Below are 14,711 nucleotides of genomic sequence, written 5' to 3' on the forward strand. Positions count from 1 at the left end.
GTTGTTAATCCGACAATAATAAATGATAAATGCGCGTCTATATGGACAATACATTATATCGATTTTGACATGTGCTCGCACGGTGTCAGTACATTAGCATGGTCAGTAAAATACTATAGAGGAACCTACCATTTTACTTGTATACACGTTCGATGTTTTTATCAATTACATAAAAAATCCATTTTAGACCCCAAATGTTTCTTCGGGAAATAAAAGATTAGAATACCATAAAAATGAAACAGTAATCTTTTGCCGGGTCTAATGTTATTTATACATAGAATTTTTAACGTTTTTTCTATCCTTATTCTTGCTCAATTAAAAAAATATTTTGGCGTATATAAAATTGAAATAAAATTCTCTGCCTCATAAACGACCTCAAATATGCCACAATTGGGTATCACGAATAGTTATATATGATGTGCAGTTAATATTCATATTTTCTTTTATACAGAGGATGCTTCAGTTTTGACAGGAAAATATTTTCTTGAAAACCCTCACACTCGGTTATTTCAAGAATGAATTATGGCGAAATGTGGTGTAATACTCGTCTTTGACCATGCGCAGATCTGGCTGGTCAGGAAGATATTTAATATCACGAATTTATAATATGCCTACCAGTTCCATCTATAACCGATTTGCTAGAGAATATTTGTTACCATGTTTAATAAATTCGTATTAATCGTATAATAAAATGTGGCCAAATGTATATTTGTGTACATAGTGTGTGGATCCACTCTTCTACGGACTTGGCTACTAAGCATGTCGGGAAGGATATGGCGGTATGCTGACCTGGGTCAATATGTTCTGGGCAGATGAGGTCCGACCAATTGCCTACGACCTTGTGTGCGATCATGTGTAACAGGCAATTCCCGATAATAATAGAGGTTCCCTGGCGAGAGGTACATTTTGTTCCCATACATCCAAAGGGTGTAATTGAGTAGCCGTATAAGCACAAAAGGCACACATTATCCGTAGGTGTACAGTTCGTTATCAGCCACTGACTTTAGGTGCTTCATTTAAATCGATTGCACATCAGAATTAAGGCAATTAAGGCTACCAAGTCTACAAGTCTTTAGTAATGTATAATGGTAATACTAGCTATGTATACATGTAACATATAACAAGTACTGGTGTAGGCCTGTATAAAAGTTGTTTCACAAATTGACATTTAATTTTATTTTAAGAAGGGGATTGGCATACCCAGTGGCGTACCGAAGGAGAGGGGCAACTCTTCTGTGAGAGGTCTTGGGAGGAAATGAGGGAGGAAGAGGTGGAGGAGGGGATATGGAGAATGAGAGGGGGACTGGAGGAAGAGAGAAAGAGGAAGAAATGAAGGGAAAAAATAATTTAAAAAAATAAAATAAAACAATAGAAAGATAAGGAAAATGATAGGAATGAGAGGGGACAAAAAGTAACAGGGGATGGAGAAGGGAAGGGAGAAAAGGAGAGGGGGTGATACTTTAGCGCAGGAAAGAATAAGTACAGAGAAAGGAAAAGAAAGGGATGATAAATAAATCTAGGCCTAATAATAAATACCAAACAATGAAAAGCAGGTTAAGGTGGTGTTAAAGGCAAGGTTTAGAGAAATCATGAATTCCAACATTTTTGCAATTATCTCCAAAACCTTTCATGATACAATCTCAAGTGAGTTTCAACTTATGTAGGGATATGTTGGCCATGTTATGAAGGTAATAAAACTGTTGCCATGGTAACCGAGCAGTCGCTATTGGTTTCTGACCAATCACATTGAAAGTTGTTTTTTTCCTGTTTTTTCGCAAATCACTTCATTTGTCCCAATAAAAGTATACTCACATGTTGAGTCATGTTCCTGCGCACCTCCACTGATTTTCCCGTTAAAAAATCCCAGTGGAATTCCCCCCCCCGAAATTTTCGGGTTTTTTTGCCACAGATTCCATATTACTCACAAACTTTTTACGGGAAAATCAGTAGAGGTCATTCGTGATGTTCTTGAACGATTTGACACCATTCCAATATTTATTTGGACATGTGCAATTTCAACCGTATGAGGGCAGTATCCAGGTCTGAAATTTCTCGGTCCCTGGAGAGCAATAATCAGATTAGGTAGGGTGCTGAAAACACTGCCGAATTTTTTTAAAAATTATTTATCTTCTTCTGTGCCAAAGATGAAAACGATCCATAGCTCTTTAATTTGCATTTAAATTACTTTGATTGAAAGCAGAAGGGCACAAAGAGTTGTGTGTACTGTGTTTACGGGCTTGTCACGTACTCGCCTTTGCACAGTATTTTTTCTAGGACCTGACAGCACATCAGACACATCAAATTGCATTCTGAATACGAAGGATGTCCTTCTGATATCAAGTAATTATGATTTTTTGAAATTCGCGATATAATACACATTTTATGGCAAATTATTATCATTTTTATTTTGGTACATAACAGTAGAGTTAACTTGAGGACTGTTAAATGTCAAAAATGTCAATTTTAATAAGTTAGCCTATTAAATTCCAAAAAAATCTAAATAATTTGACATTCCTCGTATTCAGAATGCAACTTGGTGTGTCTGATGTGCTCTCAGGTTTCAGATAAATACTGTGCAAAGGTGGATGAACGAGTCCTTAATGTCGTGTACAATTTCAGTTTGATAACGATAACGATATTTATACATATGAACAGAATTTCATTTTTCTACGAGACCCAACATGACGGTTGTGCGTAGACATACTGCGTCAGTTTTTCTGCTGCTGTTCTGGTTTTCTTCATATATATCGACAGTCAATGCCTCACATTTTCGTGGATGTTTCGTTTCATGGAGGCCACATGTTAAAACGGTATGTGCTCAAACTTTTTTTTCTTTATGTCAGTGTATGTGTTGTAGCTTGAACTGTGGAGTATGTTCATTTCATTCAACTGCAACACGATCCATACCATGTGGGGCAAGGCAATATCATATAGTTGTAAATCGTTGTTAGTATACCCCATCAGCTTCTGTATATAAATCAGATTGCTTGTCCTTTGTCGTCCTGGTCTCCTTCTGCCATGTGATGGAGCATAAACAGCATATCTTCTACACGGCTCCTCCACTGGCACCCTCAGGATGTGTCCGAGGAATTGAAGCTGATGCTAGATAATTACTACGTTGACAAGAGGCTTGGTGTCATTCATAGCATAGATTCGAGCGTTGCTCAAGGCGCTTGATGTTGAGCATAATCCTATAGCATGATGTGGCAAATGCATTATCTTGTTTTCCATGTCACCAGATATCATCCCAGATTCACAGCCATATAACAGCAATGTTACACAGGTGGTGTTGAAAAGCCTGATTTTGGTTGCGATGGAGATTGATGGACTCTCCAAAAGTGCTCTATCTTCCAAAAAGCAGTCTAAGCAAGTGCGCTGTCCGTCTGGTTAGGATGCCGGTACTACTACTAGAGCCCATCATTAATCCCAGATATTTGAAGTTGGATACATGCTTGATAGGCTCTCCATATTTACTTGGAGTGGTGTCTGTGGATGCTGGATTGCAGTTGACTATCATGTACTTAGTTCTGTGTACGCTGATGATGAGACCTAGATTTTCTGCTGAAGATTCAAGCAAAGCAATGTGTTACTACATCGGAGTCGGTAACCTATGTTGCGTTCTCCATCGGGTAGTCTGGGAGTACAATGAACGTGAATGGGCCCAGAACATCCCCTGCAGGCTGCAGTACCCCGGTGGACACCTGAAACATTTCTGAGATGTTGTTATCCACCATTACAGCACTCTTGGAGTTGTTGTAAAGTACACATGTATCATTGAAAACATTATGTTATCTGCTGCAACAAGTTTTTGGGGGGACTATTTCTATAAAACTTCTTGAAGCTGATGAAGTTATTTAATTCTGAGAAATATGTTTTCCTCTCAAAGCTGTTGAAAAACTACTTGGAAATCTTTTCACAGTTAAAATTACTGAAACTCAATTGAGACACTTGTAACTACGATTTTCCATCTGTACAAAGAGCTTGTTGCGTACATTATTGATTGTGCTAATTATCCAAGTCTTCTGTGAGGAATACCATGAAGGCTCAAACTACTAAATTGCATTTGTTCAGACGATGGTGGCCGACATTATTCAATGTGGCAACAGCCAATAGCGTAAACAAAACAGACAATATGACGGCAACACTGCCTGGACGTTGGACGCAATTATTTTTCCCCGAGCCAAGGTGCGTTTTTAGCTCTTTTGGCCCCGTTACAGAAAAAAATGCACAAAATATATTTCCCAGTGAAATGTATATATTGGATTCAAAATGAATGTGAAGAAAAAAAATTCTTTGCCGGTACTGAGGATTGAACCCAGACTTCTCGCGTGGCAGGTACCAATGCTAACCACTACACCACGTATACATTGTGTCACGAGGGTGAAATTTTAGTATATATCATAACATGTCGTGCGTTATTCATACAAAAAATTTAAAAAACAGTACTTACAATGAGGTTCATTGTCGAACCTCAACGGATTTAGGCTGATAAAATATTGTTAATATACATACACTTTTGGAATTATTTGAGACATTTTCGTGTTTACGTGTTAAACCAATGACGACGTCAAAATTTAGTCAATTTGGGCCGCCCCCTGCATTTGATGTGTGAATGCAAGAAAGGATACATATTTTGGGAATATCATTGTTTTTACACTTTGATTTTAACTTATTATGACTGATGCAACTTTCTCGTTTTCTAAATTAAACGAAATTTGTTATCCTTTTTTTTTGTGGACATGCATGATATGTCAGTGCTTTTTTTGGTTTGGGTCTATCTTTTAATTTGACAAAATATTTGCGTGTAAATTCGTTCATTCATTTGGTTAAATTAAAACGGTTAATAAAAAATTGTCGAAAACTAAACTTGTTCGATAGCCTTACTCATTGTGGTAGTGAGAATGTTTTCGTCTCCGTTTGTGGGTGTGGACGTTTTTCATTTTTGTGGCTGTCTGCTTTGTATTGTCACGGATTAGCCCTGTCATCCACTTTACTCAACCGAAGTAGCCAGCGACTCTGTCCTGCCAAGATTCAAACCCGTGAATTAGTGGCGTAGCGAGGAGGCAGAGGGGCGCGTGTCATGTGCGCCACATTATGGGGGGGGTCGAAATGATGGTGGATCAAAAAAGATCTACGGAAAAGGAACACAACATAAAAAGAATAAAATAGCTGTTGTTATTGCAGTAGGGTAGGGGAGCAATGTGAGCATGTGCCCTGGTTCTTAGTGTGTCACATTCGCTAGTAACGCTGTCCATGTTAAACGTGAGTCGAAACAAATGTGGAAAAGTTTTGATTCCTGGTCTATAATGGAAGGAACCAAAGGTCGATGGCGTCATAGTTGTGTACCATTTACTTTGATATTGGTACTCTACAACTCCTTAGATAGCTTGTCATTTGCGATAAAAAAACAAAATTAAGTTTAATGTCGATGTTTTACTTGGCCATATTGGCCAAACGTATGCCCTAGCTATATTATGTCAGGGATATTATGAGAGATAAAATATTTCTTTATGGAATTCATGCGCCTAATTTTCTTTTTATAAATTTAGAATGAAGTTGAATTTTCATGGACAATTTCCTGGAGACGCGCTGCTGGCGTGGAGCAAATAGGACAAGTACTAGAAGGCGAAGGTAATCTTAAGTGCTACTACGGCTGTTCTGGTGACGTACTGGCCATGTCCTATATCTGCACGAATATCAACGAAGCAGAGAATTGGATTATTGGTGTCAACAGTCATTATAATACATATGATGCGCCAGCTCCCGAATTCGGAGTCAGGTTTGCAATTGTTACTTTACTTTCAATATTAGGATTATCAAGATTATTAATTTATTACTATATATTATACGAGGGTCATTTAAAACGTTCTGCCTCCACCCTTATATCTCAGCTTCTACAAATATCAGCTCATTCATATCAAAAGGTTTCGCTACAAAAACGATTGTCTTATACATGCATCTACGCATAGTTTCCACATCGATACATCCGAGTACACATATATTTCCAACCACAGCGAGTCTAGCCTCTGCGCAGTCTGTGTTATACTACACGGTTGAGTGCATAGCATCATAAGAGCTGTGTGAGATCTAGTGGAAAATGGGCATCTGTGATTGGTTTTTGTAAAAACCTCAAGTGTTCCTTTTATCCAATCAAAAAAAAATTATATCGAACGAAAGCTAACACTTCCCCCTAAAGACACTTTTTTAATTAAATCAACAGATAACGCAATTCAATGTTTATAGCAAGACGAATGTGGTAAATCTGATGAAAACAACCTATCCAAGCACAATTTTTGACCAAATTGTAGTTTTTAAAAGTCAAAACCTCAAGTGTTCCTTACAATATTTTTCAAATTTTATGTCATTAAATGAAAGAGCACACTCATATTGTCCATAAATACTGACCTTATTATTTTAAACAATGGGCAATTCTCTTTAAATTGCAAATCTTGTGCAAAAAGTAACTATTTTCGCCTGTTTTGTCATACGGTTGTAAATCAATGAACTATGACTTTGCTAAAGAGCGCTTACAAATTGATATGCATATTTTCCATGCTGATAACTTATGGTTGGATCTAATTGATGAGAAAACTTTGTTTTAATATTTCCCGTTTGTTGTAAACGAAGCAAAAATAAAACCAGGAATCAGGACCGCAAAAATTGTCGGGTGCATTACATAGTGACGGATGTTGATTTTTGTCATTTTTATGAAAATTGGCCAATGTATTTTAAATAGTGAGTAGTATAATATTACCAAGATTTGAAGCTCAAGTTTGCATAATTAATTAGTTAATTAATTATGTAAATGACGGATGTTGATATATTACATTACCCGACGTTTTACATAGTGGCGTATCTAAACATCCGTCACTATGTAAAACGCCGTTTACTCGAAAAAACAACTAAATTGTATGGCGTATCTGTCACATCTGTCACTATGTAAAAACATTATTTTTCAATTTGAACGTACGTAATTCAATATTGTTCAAACCTACATGATTTCATGACGGATGTTGATAACTGGGTATAAACCAAAAACGTTTACGTTGAGCAGATATTCAATGGATCATTATTTTAGTAAAATATCACTTTAAATAAATTTTTAATGGTTCGAGTTGATTCGACAATTATTTAAAGACATTATTTCAAAGCTTTACAATATAAAAGGGATGATTAAGTAATAAAAAATGAAAATATGATCCTTTTTAATGAGTAGGTTATTGAAAGATGATCAAAATATATTCAGAGGCGCTTAGAGGCGGCTCCAAATTGACAGATAATACAGTGTAAATTGGTAAAAACTGAATACAATCATTGGTGTTTTGTAAAAAGAAGTTACATCTTGTGTGATTAGCTATATCATGAGAGTGAGAACTAGTAAGATCAGGAGTTAATACTCAAATACAATATGCCATGTATGTCGTGGGCACTCGTGACGAGTCGGTTTTATCATGAAAAAAAAAAGCGTTTAATAATAAGCGTAAAGAACCGACGGATGCTTCGAAGTCCTTCCTTGATCCGACTTTTATGCGCAAGACATAGTGACGGATGAGTGACGGATGTCCATAGATCAACACGAGAGACCAGATTAGCGTGCGCGATATTGGCGCAAGACATAGTGACGGATGTGCGACGGATGTTAGGGTGCAACGTTTCACGTTTTTACATACTGATGTATAACTTTGTTATCATTTTACTGATTTAATATCGAATAATTCTTCATGTGATAGATGTTTCAAGATACTTTAGATACTAGTTTTTAAAATACATCAACTTTTGGAGGGTTTTACTTGTTAGTGTTCTGCTATAGTTGATCACAAATCGGCGTACTCTTTGATCGCGTCTAACTCAAAAACTTTTTTTCTGGCGAAGTGTAACATCCGTCACTATGTAATACACCCGACGAAATGTAGAAATTCTGTATAGGCCTATATCTATAAAGAACACATATGTTTACCGACTTGAAATTATCATAAAATGCGATTTAGTCACTTCATATGGCTTAAATTGAAGCTGATATAAGGAAAAATATTGGAAACTATGTAAAATGACAAAATTGCTGCACCACTCTAACAAAAACCATTGCTTATTAGTAAAGAAAAGTTATAGCAGAATAGAACTGTAATCATATTTAATCTTTCTCTTTAAAATGCCCAAAAGACATTTATGCAGAAAGTGTCTGCCTTGGAAAAAAAGGCTAACTGGATGCAACTTAAAACTCCTGTGAACGTGGCACTTGCTAATTGAACACCTAGTACACTAATTTGACAATAGCAAGTGACAAAAAGTGATGTGGTGTCTTTATTTTAAACTATCAGCTCTCAGACAGAATTTGAAAGTCATTTCATACATAAATGTTCTAAAAGAACATTAGATAACAGGGGAAAGAAGAATTACACATCGCACACTAGCACAATTAAACATGAATTTACAAATGGAAACATTACATGCATAGGCAGATATACCAGAGTAAAAACTCCGGACATACCTGCCTGTGCGGGGACTCGAACCCCAGACCTCTCGCTTGTCGGGCGAGCGCTCTACCACTGAGCTACATAGGCTGTCCCTGATAAACAGGACTCAATTCTGGTACTTATGGATATGAGCAGTCATGCGGGGTAAACAGTACAAACAACACATTACATACCAGTGTACGAGATCAATTAATGATGCTTACCCGCCAGCCTAATATAATCATGCAAACAAGGGAAGAGGCCTACGCATCATACACTGGAACATGAAAACATTCAAACAGTACAAACTAGCGCACGAGATCAAATTAATGATGCTTAATCGTATTCTTAATATATCAATATACAGGGGAAAGAATAATTACGCAAAAAGTTATTGAAAGCAATACGTAACCTTACTGTATAGTCTGGCTGCCAGTGGGTATGACGTTGTTTTGGTGTCCATAGTTTATGGATTTTGCTTCTCAAGACCACCAACATCAAAAATAAGTTTACTGGACTTATGGAGAGGTCATAATTCAAACTGCTCAAATGCTGTTGAAAAGTTCTCCAAATTATTCTTCTTGTCATGGCGATCCAGAAAAAGTATACGTTTACCTATCTGTGACATACTCTAAAATAAATACTCAAACTAATTAAAAGTATCAATACAGACATTAATCACCTATTGCTTTATTATAATCAATTGATCCACTCAACGGTCTTGTGCGTTTGAATAATGCATTTTGCTCAGTGAATTATCCTCAACATGAAGTCATTTGATTGTATATTTTGTGGTGACTGCTGATGTTTATCGGATTTTTTCCTAGGTATAGTGGATATGGTTGGGTTAAGGTAGTACATGAAGGTGGTATCGAGACACCCTCTTGGTCTCTACTCGCGACGGTTAATCTGACAATAAGGAGTGACACACATAGTCCCAATTCTTCTCCACTAGTCGAGTTCAAACTTCTTCAGCGAATGCAGCATGGATGCAACCACACTCTTGTTATTCCAAGTAAGAAACAGGGTATATTTATTACCCGAGTTACACACAACGTTGTCACAACGTTGTGACAACGTTATATGTTTAAAGATACAGAATTTGTGCGTGCCAAGCAAAATTATCTGGCCGCAAAAGAACATTCTTGAAAAAAATTCTTGTAGTATAGATTAAATGAGCAGTCAAGTTAACTCAATCAATAAGGCGTTCATCAACTATAGTGCGAGAGGTAGCGGGTTCGAATCCTATCTGTGGTTTAGTACGCTCTCGTGCAAAAATTGAGTTAGCTTAAAATTCCCCTGGACGGACAAGGAACGTACTACTAATTGTCTCGTTGTAACCCGTACGAAACTCGGGGAGATGATCCTGGCTGCGAAGGTCAATTGTGATATGTCCTGAGTAGTTGTTTAATGGTTTATGGAATGATGTGGGCCGTAGTGGTCAGCGACAACCTGTAAATTATGTTGTGGCTTGTGGATTAACGTCTACCCGTTGAGTCTGTGCGTAGTTCAATATAAATCATACAGGCCTTATAGCATTTCGGTGACGCTTCTATCCTTGTCGTATTTGTTTTTGACAAAGCTTCAAGATGGTCGGTAGATTTGGTCCATGTTGTAAGGGTATTCAAGTGAAGGTCTGACAAGTGATCTGTAGACTGTGCTCTTGATTTCTTCTGTGCATCCCGTAGTTTACGTTTGATAAAACTCAGCGATCTGTTAGATCTTTGACTGAGGACATACGGCAATATACTGTACTCTGTATTCAATTATGTCCCCATTCACAAAGGATATACCACTGCCAATACAATACAATACAATACAATACAATACAATACAATACAATACAATACAATACAATACAATACAATACAATATAATATAAAGAGAGTATTTGCACCATTTCCAAAAGTTTCGGAACGCTTACAAAATAAAAACCTATGGTGTCTTCAAACAAAGAACATCAACTCAACATTTGGAACTTCTCAAAACTCCCAACTTACGACTTAACGCTCATTTCGTGGGAGCAGGTCACATATGGTTTCCTTGTTTTTGTGTTAATCTCAGCTCTTGACCCTGACGGAGACATTGTAAGATGTCGATGGGCCGAAGGAAATGACGAATGTGGCGGTGTCTGTAAAGCCTTTCCCAATGCGCTATTGGACGAAGTAAGTTTTCCACAATTTATGTGGCTAATTGCTGAAATTCAAAATATAGCATGAATCTGTCATTTCTCAGTTAACGTTGTGTCCTTCATCATGTTCATTAAAATAATTGTGCTCGATCTCAAAATAAAGGTATGATTGTGAGTCAATAATCGTCCTGCCTTTCTTTGATATTTAATAGACAGCTTAGTTAAAGAATGAAAAAAAAATGTCTGAAACCCCGGGGTGTGAAAGCAATTAATGGTGACCTATAATAGCCTTCCTTTACCATTTATCATGCTTATCTATGTCATTGATGTACCAATACAAGCTACAATACTATTAAATTGATATTCGAAAAGAGAGGGACTATAAACCTAAGATTTTTGTTCATTGGATTCGAGGTGTGATTTTATTCAATAAGCGAGATTCTTGCGTTTCAATTTTATGCATTGCAGGCCACCTGTACGCTCCGCTATGAAGCAGTTTATGAAGAAGGATTGTATGCTGTAGCCTTAATGATAGAAGACTTCGCTCCTCAGTGGCCTTCCACTGCACTCTGTAAAATACCCCTTCATTTTTTGGTCCAGGTACACTCAGATAATAGTCCTTGTAGCAGTGTACCGTAATCTTAAAGTGGTAAATAGGTAAGTGTGAGCCCCGTCGTCAATTAGCGAACGAACGAACGAACGAACGAAAGAAAGAAAGAAAGAAAGAAAGAAAGAAAGAAAGAAAGAAAGAAAGAAAGAAAGAAAGAAAGAAAGAAAGAAAGAAAGAAAGAAAGAAAGAAAGAAAGAAAGAAAGAAAGAAAGAAAGAAAGAAAGAAAGAAAGAAAGAAAGAAGAGAGAGAGGGGAGGGCGATAGAGAGAGAGAGGAGAGAGAGAGAGAGAGAGAGAGAGAGAGAGAGAGAGAGAGAGAGAGAGAGAGGAGAGAGAGAGAGAGAGGAGGGAGGAAGGAAGGGAGGAAGGAAAGGAAGAAAGGAAAGACTAGCTATGCTCAAGAGAGCATGATTAACCTAGGTTGTCCAGTGTGCAGTCCCCAGCAATGTTGTTGGGCTCCTTTCGGCCTGCCAATATCATTGCCCCCCCCCCCACACACACACACCTCATGTTTTGTTTTGCATCGGAACCTATTTCCAAACCTTAAAATTGTCCAGATATATGTAACACGAGCGAGTGAGCGAGCGATTGGTTTGTGTTTCTGAGCCGTGTTTCATCGTGTCATAATAAACGGCTAAGAACCAATAAGATTGCAGGAACTTTCTCAAGTGTTTAAGAATGAAAACAAGTATCAGAATTTGTGGTGTAAAGTTAATTCGTTCATTTAAAGTAAATTTTTGATTGTCCTGTAGATGTATCATCATACCTAGATATTCGCAGTTTTTAGAGGGTATATAATTATGCAAAATACTTTGTGTGATACTTGCCCGAATTTGTACGCACTAAATATGTAGCCTATATATCTTGAGGCGTCATTGGGGGCGTGTTGTAACAAGTTGTTCTTACATACATTTTGCATTACAAATGATTTAGGCCTCTACTTAATCGACATTTTAATTTCAGTACACAAATAACATTAAATAACTTGTTTTAAAATGCGTTTTTATCTTCTTTTTTTAATTCTGATTTTAGGTCGGTATTGAACCAGGTTTGTCATATCGGCTGATTAAAGTTAATAATGAGGAAGTATAAACAAAAAACTAGCTAAAGACGATCAGCTGAAAGTGACGGAGGGCTACACATCATAAGGGTCCGATCATTATTTGCGCCAGGGGTGTGAGATTGAAAAAAACCGTCGTATATTTGATGAAAAATCCGCGTTCTTGGTATTTTCTAAACAATTTGTTATTTAGAATGTCATGTTCCCTCTTATTTATGAAAAATATGTGCGTCTTTTTTGTACTTACAAAAATTTAGCATTTCCCTAACATATTCCATCAGCTACCTGGCTTAAATATTGATCGGCCCTAAAAAACACAAGTTGTGAAGCATTAGAATAAAGGCTATATATTTGTGTATAATGCAGCTTGTGCTTATCTTGAATTTGCATTAAATAAAATAAAATAATAATATTTTAGATGGGTTAGAGGGGCACATGACCTATAGCGGTGTTTACACTTAAATATTGAGATAAATAAAGCTGACACACAAGAGGAATGGTATGGGTTCTTACAGAAATCGAAACTTGAAATAAGGGGTGTCATTTTGATTAACTTCTTGAAGTAATGTAATAATAATATTTCGTATAATGTTGTGTAGCAAATTTCACATTATTCCGAATCAATTACCGGTAGTAACATTATATTCAATGCAAAAATTGTACATATAATTATTGGTGACTAATTGAAATAATTATAAACAAAGCAAATGGTTATTACCTTAACTAAAGTTCCATGCGAAATGTACTTGTTCAGTTATCATAGAAAGTGTGATATAGGGCTAGCCGGGTATTTAAGACAGTGGATATGTCTTCAGTTTTAGTATTTATACTGTACGGACCAGTTTCTCGAAGCATGGATATTGGTCAGACTTAATGTTAAGCCGTCAAGCTAAAACCTAATTAGTCCTATACCATTGCATCACCTAGAAAGATAAATCAATATAATGGATCAACATTGATAGTGATAGCCCACTGGCTTAGGAAACCTGATCACTCTGTTCTTTGAGAAATCGGACCTACGTGTCTCTATAATTTGCTTTACAAATGTTCAAAGGTGGTTCATCGCAACACAATGGTCCAGAGAAGAAGATGATGATTTTAAACATAATGATCACCTCTATTGTTAAATCGTAAGGCACAACATCAACTTTGTTCCTATCTATCATAACCTGATGGTGTAATACGTTGTTGTATCGAGCATAATAATTAACATTTACATAGTATTATCGTTTTTCATTTAAATAAAAATCGTTGTGGTTCATTCTCATCTACTATTTCCATGGTGGCATTATATGACCCAAATACGGATTCAAATACATAAGATGACCTTCTCCCGTCTAGCTTATACCAAAAAGGTGACCAACATGGCGTTGATTAAATATGTAATTAATCCCCTTTTCAGCCAAAATGTTAGTAAATGTTTATAAGGATCTGTAACGTATTTTTACACAAACATGAGTTTAGCTTCAACATTGTAATCTCGCTTGAACTTCGCTAAACATGATTTCTTCATAACATCATCAAGGGAGCTAATCTTTTGATACTGATAAATCTATCAGCAGTTTGGAAAAAAAGTGCTGTTCCTGCTTTACTTGGCCCTAAATTAGGCCTGACATGGATTATTGAATTGACAATTAAAGGAGTATTTCGTGATCCTAGCATCCTCTATTTGTGTCATTTTTCATTAGATATCCATGAAAAAAACCTATTCCCAAAATTTCAGTTGATTCCGAGTTTGCGTTCGCGAGTTATGCATGATTATGTGTATTACACTGCTCCATAGGCAATGCGTTGTAATTTCGTTCTGGTGCACCAGAACGAAATTCAAATTTCACGATATCTTTGCTAAACGAATTAATCTGCAAGAAATATTTTGTACATAAACATTATGTAGCCAGAGGTTTCCAGTGATATAAAATCTCAACTTTTTTTTGAGAAAAGTGGGGGATGAGGCTGTGGATCACGAAATGCCTTTTTCATGTAAAAAGATAAAAAGCATGTGATTGCGAGCCTACCTTAGGACCTGCATAAACAAGTCACATGGATGGGCCCAAAAATGTTATTTATTTCTGTCACCTAAAAGAATGAAAGTTGATGATGCATTCAAACCCATTGTGATGCGTTAACAATAGGCTACTACACCACCCAATCATCCAGTGAAATCATTTTGAAAATTAATAATTGCGAAACGCCGGCGGTATAGAAACCAGCAATAAATGTGTATTTCAGGAATTGCCGCGATTCCTGCAGTAGTTTTTATGAATAGAACACAATAGCGGATACAATAGCGAATTCAATAGAACTCTATTACGGGTAAATAAACCTCGTCGCGCTGCTAAACATTACTCGTTGACTGCCGATAAAACGCCCAATAAAGACACTCCACACCATACATAAATTATCCCAGTCACATTTCCCAAATATGAAATTAAAAAAATTCAAATTTTAATTTACTTCT

General features: G+C 36.7%; 1 long non-coding RNA gene and 1 other non-coding gene across 2 annotated transcripts; one reads left to right on the forward strand and one right to left on the reverse strand.

The window, feature by feature from the left end:
* Positions 1-8,489: 8,489 nt before the first annotated feature.
* On the reverse strand, positions 8,490-8,561 carry Trnav-gac (transfer RNA valine (anticodon GAC)). Its single transcript has one exon. It is a non-coding gene; the product is annotated as a tRNA-Val (tRNA).
* Positions 8,562-9,332: 771 nt separating this feature from the next.
* On the forward strand, positions 9,333-12,877 carry LOC140149717 (uncharacterized). Its single transcript, XR_011858715.1, has 4 exons — positions 9,333-9,468; positions 10,518-10,618; positions 11,053-11,241; positions 12,226-12,877. It is a non-coding gene; the product is annotated as an uncharacterized lncRNA (long non-coding RNA).
* The last annotated feature ends 1,834 nt before the right edge of the window (positions 12,878-14,711 follow it).

This window comes from Amphiura filiformis, chromosome 4 (assembly GCF_039555335.1).
Source record: "Amphiura filiformis chromosome 4, Afil_fr2py, whole genome shotgun sequence".
Lineage (NCBI taxonomy): Eukaryota > Metazoa > Echinodermata > Ophiuroidea > Amphilepidida > Amphiuridae > Amphiura > Amphiura filiformis.